Genomic DNA, 6,299 nt, shown 5'->3' on the forward strand with positions numbered 1-6,299 from the left:
TATGTGTATACTTGTGTGTATACTCGTGTATGTGTATACTTATGTGTATGCTCGTGTATGTGTACTTGTGTGTATACTCGTGTATGTGTATACTTGTGTGTGTATACTCATGTATGTATATACCTGCATGTGTGTATACCCATGTATGTGTACTTGTGTGTATATGTATGTGTATGCTTGTATGTATGTGCGTATACAGGTGTATACATATGTGCATACTTGTGTGTGTATACTCGTGTATGTGTACTTGTATGTGTATACTTTGTGCATGTGTGTTTAAGGGTGTATATGTATACGTGTGTGTGTATACTCATGTATGTATATACCCGCACATATGTGTGTGTATACTCATGTATATACATACCCATGTGTGTACTCATGTATGTGTACTTGCATGTATGTGTGTATATGTATGTGTATACTTGTGTGCATGTGTGTTTAAGGGTGTATACGTATACTTGTGTGTGTATACTCGTGTATGTATATACCTGCACGTATGTGTGGGTGTGTGTGTGTATACTTGCACGTGTATTTTGGACATACCTCTCCTTGATTTTCTGTTTACATGTTTCTCTTCTTGCTCACACTTTTTTGCAGTAAGAAACAACGTAAAATGTGCCATCTCAACCATGTGTGGTACACAGTACAGCTGCTAACTACAGGCACATTGTCCTCAACCTCCTTCATATTAAAAGTCCCAAGCCTTCCACAAGAATGGAGTGCAATGACCATTTCCATACGTTCTGTCATTCCACATGGATGTCCCAGGGGCAGGGGCAATCATAATACTTTATGGCTTAAGGAGTTGATTCGCTTAATGAGTTTGATCTGGGAGGGGGATATTTCACTGGCACAGATGTGTCTCCCAGCTTGGCCCCAGCATCCGCCCACCACGAGTAGAGTACACGTGGGGAGGGCCTTCAGGGCCCCCAACCATCTCCACCTGGCAGCTGGTCCCAGCAAGGCAGCCTTCCTGAACCCAAATCTGCCTGGCATTCCCAAGACGCCATGGTGGGTGGAGGGGGTGGGACTCGGCAGGGCCTACCTGAGCAGACTCTCCTGAGCAGGGACTGGGCCTCTCCAGGCCCCAGGGCTGGCAGGGGACTCCCCTGATGACGGCATTCCCCAGACTTCTGCCAGGAGCACACACCCCCAGCACTCGGAGTTACCAAATGCTTTTCTTTCCATAAACTCCCTTCTTTTACTTAAATTCCTTTTCTCCTAGCTTCTCCCTGAGCAGCACTACTTATGAAATCACACATCTGGTGTGCTAGTAACAATTTTTCTACTAGCTATTAGAATAACATGAAAAGTAACATTTTCCTAATAGACAAAGGAATGAATATATAAAGAATCATTCACCTATCAGCCACCAAGATCACCGCAGGCCTCCAGTGAAATGTCCCATTTGGGCACCTCTGTTAAACAGATGAATGGGGGGCACTCTTCCCTGCCTCCCGCCCCCCTTCTTCACTTCCTGCATTATCAGTTGTCCAGGAATCCATCCAGCCCATCTGAGGTCAGCAAGGGTTGAGTGTCACACACCAAAGGCAGCGCTGGGCAGAGGACAGTGCAGGGGTGGGGAACACACCAACTACGCCAATACACACCCCAGCAAGAAGCAAGCTGCCCCCATCACAGGGCTCATCTGCCTGCGCGGCCTTTAGCAGAGATGGAAATCATCTGATGAGCAAGGCTGCTTCCCCAGTGGCCAGACCACTCCCTCCAAGGGCCCCGGGACTCGACCATGAGCTGTGCTTCCAGGGCCAACCAACAGGCTGGGCCAGGAAGACTCAGCCTCAGGAAGGCCCAGGGGAAGCCTAGCTGAAAGGACAAGGCCTCAGCAAGGGCCTGTGGATGGGAAGGGGTGCTGCTGAAGGCAAGATGCCAGCAGCCCCACAGGCCCCGCGGGTGGCCAGAAGCCTCGGAAGGAGGCACATTCCTGGGTAGGGGGTACACGGAGCTCTTCCCACCCCCAACTACATCTGTCTCATGCCACAGCCTTGCAAGCCCCAACGCTTGCCAGATGTGGGCCGCCCGTGGGGACCGAGTTCATTTTCCTTGCATCCTATGATAATACTTGGCTGCGTTTATTTAACTTTCTGCTTCGGAGGGTGGAGAGATGGGCCAGGAAAATCAGCTTGGCTCCCTCCGATCAAAACACAGCAGCCCACACATCATGCGCGGACACCCACACAGAGAAGCTCCCTACACCATCCAAAAACACACATCTGGTCCACGGCGGGCAGGGGCCGGCCCTCGGGGCCCCTGGAAAGGTGGTTGGTGCACAGCAGTGGAGGCCGCACTGCCAACAAACTCCATGTGTGTATGGGCGGCCAGGTTCCAGGGGCAGCCTGTCATTCAGCCCTCCCACCCGGGTGAGAGGCCTCAGAGAGGTTTTAGGGAACAAGGCACTGGAACCAAAATTAACACCCAAGTCCCACTGACCCCAGAACCCCCAAGAAGGCAAGAGGAGGACTGCCTGGAAGAAGAGGTGCTGACAAGAAAGCCTCTGAGGCCCCAGAGTCTCCATTCCACACCCGTGGACACAGACATCGCTCCTCCCTCCCCGCATGGCGCACAGCCTAGCTTCCAGAGGTTTACACCACCAGAGGAAACACTCCTGTTTCCTGTTCCAGCACCTCCATGTGCCCCGGGGCATCTGACCCACACTCTGGGGGCTGGGGACAGACACCAGGGGTCTGGGGCAGGAGTGTCCTCTCCCCCACAGGGGCACGCAGCAAGGCCTCGGTATGCCCAATAAAAGGCGCCCATTAAGGGCAGTGATTGTGTCCTTAGCTCATTGAGAGCAGCCAAGGTCCCTCAACAAACAAAGCCACTGGTGTTTGTGTGGAACTTGCTACATTCAACACACTTTCAACACACCCAGAAAGAACTACATTTGATTCTCAGGATGCTGGGTCGGGGGGCAGCACCATGTGTCAGGTGTCACCGGGGAGGACACGGAGGCCCCAGAAATGATGTGCTTGGGGCCGCACCTGACGGTCTAGCCCAGCCCCAACTCTAGGCCCTCCTGGTCTTCACCCCAGCTTGCAGGTCACTGCAGATTGCAGGCTCCAGTCTGGGGATGTAGAGGACACAGGCAGGGCCCCAAGAAGCCAAATGCAGCCAGACACTCCCTCCGACGACAGAAGCCAACAGCAGCCACTGCCACCACCCATGCCCCTCTCTAGGCTGAACACCTGGCCACCTCAGAGCTCACTGGGACAGAGAAGTCACTTTGAGCCCAGCTCAACCCAGCCCTGCCAACAGGTGGACATGACACAGCTACCCAGGCTGGACGGGCACTAAAAAGACCTCAGGAAGAAAGGAAGCCTGTAGTCCCTCTGCCAGCTTCTGCGGCCCAGGGCCCCCACCCCAAATGACACGACTCCCACTTACCTGCCTCACCACTGGATCTCTCTCCTGCCAGGTGCCGCCCAGCCCCTACCCACGGCTAGCTCCCCTTCCGCCCTGCAGCCAATCTTGGATGGGGAAAGCCTTAGAAAAATATTCTCTGGAAACCAGAGATGGCCTTGAAAGGCATCCAGGTCAGACACAACTTCAGGAGCTTTGCCCCAAACCTTCTGAGCAGTGGGGCAGCGTAGTGGAAAGAAAAGCATAGGCCCAGGAGGCCTGGACGTTAGTCCTAAGCCCCCAACTCAGTGTCTGTAAACTGGGGCCATAAGAGCACCTGGCTTGTTGTTGGGCAGCTGTGAGCCCTGGACAAGCTCCGCACAGGGCTGCTGGCTTCCAGCTAGATCCTGAAGCCCCCTGCCCGACCCACGGTGAGCGGGGGCCCCGCGCGGGCTAAGTGCTCCCTGAGCATCCCTTGTGTGATCCTCACACCCGACCTATTCATTTCCCACGAGAAGGCCAAGGTCACAGAGCTACAGATGGGAGAAACCAGGATGGAATCCTACCACAGAGTTGGGGCCGGGCTAGACCGTCAGGTGCAACAGGGACAGGCACTCTTGCTGAAGCGCTCAGCATCTTCACGGCCACCTCCCCAGTCCTCGTTCTGCATCCTGAATCTGCCATCACCTGGCCCAGCCCCCCTGCTTCCCAGCCTGGCACCCTTTTGCTTTCCCACTGAGACTCCAGCCCTTGCATGCCCTGCCTCTGCCTTCCAGGAAAATGCTGTCCTGCCCCAGGGCCTTTGCTCTTGCTATCCCTGGCACCTAAAAGGCCCCACTACCCCTGCTACCCAAAAGGCCTCCCCAGATCCCCGGATAAGTGGACCCTCCTCCCCGGGGCCGCTCATCCTCTCAGTGCCTGATACCCGGGTGCACCGGCTGTCTCCTGAGGCAGGGCCCCATCCCAGTCCTCCTCCTTCTCTCCTTACTCCTGCCCCAGGCAACCACCATCACTGATTAAAGTGAATTCATCCCAAGCCCTTTGCTTTGTTACCCTTTTTAACCATCCAGATTACAGGAAAAAAAATAAATACAGGTGGACACATAAAGAAAAATAAAACTGACCCATAATGACCCACTTGGAAATGCCATGGGTATTTGGGGGTACTTGGCATTACTAGAAACTCTCAGCTTTTAACATGAGTGGGCCCCCAGGCGTGTCTGAGTGGTCTTACACCCTCAGGGTCAGTAGGCCAGTGACAGAGAGGCTGCAAGAAGCCAGGGGCCCATAAGGACATAGCCAAGAAGGGGCGTCTGAATAATGGGGGGCACTGAAACCACATCTTCACTGGAAAGTGAAGAAACTAATGCTGCTCAGCCCAGAGGGGCAAGCGGTCTTCAGGCATCTGAAGGGCTGTCACCGGGAAGATGGACTGAGCTTGCTGTGTGGCCTCTTCAAACCGGGACCAGCCAGTGGAAGTCACTACAGGAAGATGTCGAGAAGGGACAGATGGGACTCTCTTAGCAGCAACTATGAGGGACAGTCCACTTGGGAGGTGGTGAGGCTGCCAGCATGGGAGGTGATCAAACAGTGGTGGAGAGACCCCCAGGTAGTGAAAGCTCAGACAGAAGAGGTCAGAACTGACCTTGACAGGATCACAAAATGACGGCAGTGGAGCCAGGCAGGTGCCAGAAATAAACATCAAGGGTGGGGGAACAACTGGGCTGTGAATGACCCCACTGTACCCCAACTCACCCAAAGCTGCCACCCAGAGTACGTTGAGAGGGCCTGGTCTTCTGGTTTTTCCAGGGAAACCAGAAATCTGAATGGTTATGGGAACTATTCCAAATTTTTAAATAGGCCCAAGTGAACTTCTCAGAGGCCATGTATAGTCCTGGCACTTGGTGCCAAAGCCCCCCAGGTCTCACGAGGAAGGTGTGGGTCAAATGAGGCAATCCAAAGAGAAGAGGAGCCATTTCTGGGCCTGGAAGAGCAATACCCGGCAGGAACAGAACGGGTTAAAGTATGATTTGGCTCTGCTCCACTCTGGGGCTGCAGCTGGCCTCCTAGCCTCCCCCCAACAGCCCCGGAGGCCCTGTCAGCTGCCCAGGCCCCGCCTGACCCACCCCACATGGTTCAGCCACCCAGCCTGGAACCCCAGACCTGGGAACAGGCAGCTGCCCCGAGGCTAGCCAGCCACAGCCAGCCAGGAAGAGATTCCGTCCCCATGCCCTGCTGAGAGCCATTTGCTCATTTGGGATGGCTGCCACAGGGGCAGAGAGGCAGTCTCTGTCCCCCTCTCCTCTCCCCTGCAGCCCCGCGCCTCTGACAGGACAGAGCTCTGGTGCCACAATAATCAAATGGCCATAAGTATGACTCTCCACTGAGCACGTGCCCCAAGGACTGGGCTGGGTGCTGGACACAGAGTAACCCCGAGGGGGGAGGTTTTAACCATCCTCACTTCACAATTGAGGAAACCCACACTCAGAGAGGTTAAGACACACAGCCTGCAAGTAGCTATCCAACTCTAAAATCCCACCCCAAGCTCTGGGCCAGATGGTTCTGGCTCCTAGACACCTCTGTACCCTACTCCCCTGGTTACCTTCCAGGGTGCAGAAGGGACAGAAAGGGTAGCCCCAGTGCTGCCGGCATGGGCTGTGCTGTCCCAGGCTAGCAGAGGCCATGCCCTCATCCTCTGTCTCCTGCCTGCCCCATGGGGCTGTCCACCCCAGAGAAGCAAAGTCTTGTGACTGCAGTAAATTTGGGGGCCTAGGACTTGGGACAGCAGCAGGAGACACCATCCCTATGGCCTCAGGGATAACCACAGACTTGCCCTCCATCATTCTGGAATCAAGCAATTCTTATGTCTCGCCAAGTCACTAGTCCTGGGCACAAGGAACTTTTTGTTTGTTTGTTTTTGTTTTGCTTTTTTAAAAAGGCCC

The sequence above is a fragment of the Otolemur garnettii genome, unplaced genomic scaffold, assembly GCF_000181295.1.
Source record: "Otolemur garnettii isolate 467f Iridium unplaced genomic scaffold, OtoGar3 scaffold00058, whole genome shotgun sequence".
Lineage (NCBI taxonomy): Eukaryota > Metazoa > Chordata > Mammalia > Primates > Galagidae > Otolemur > Otolemur garnettii.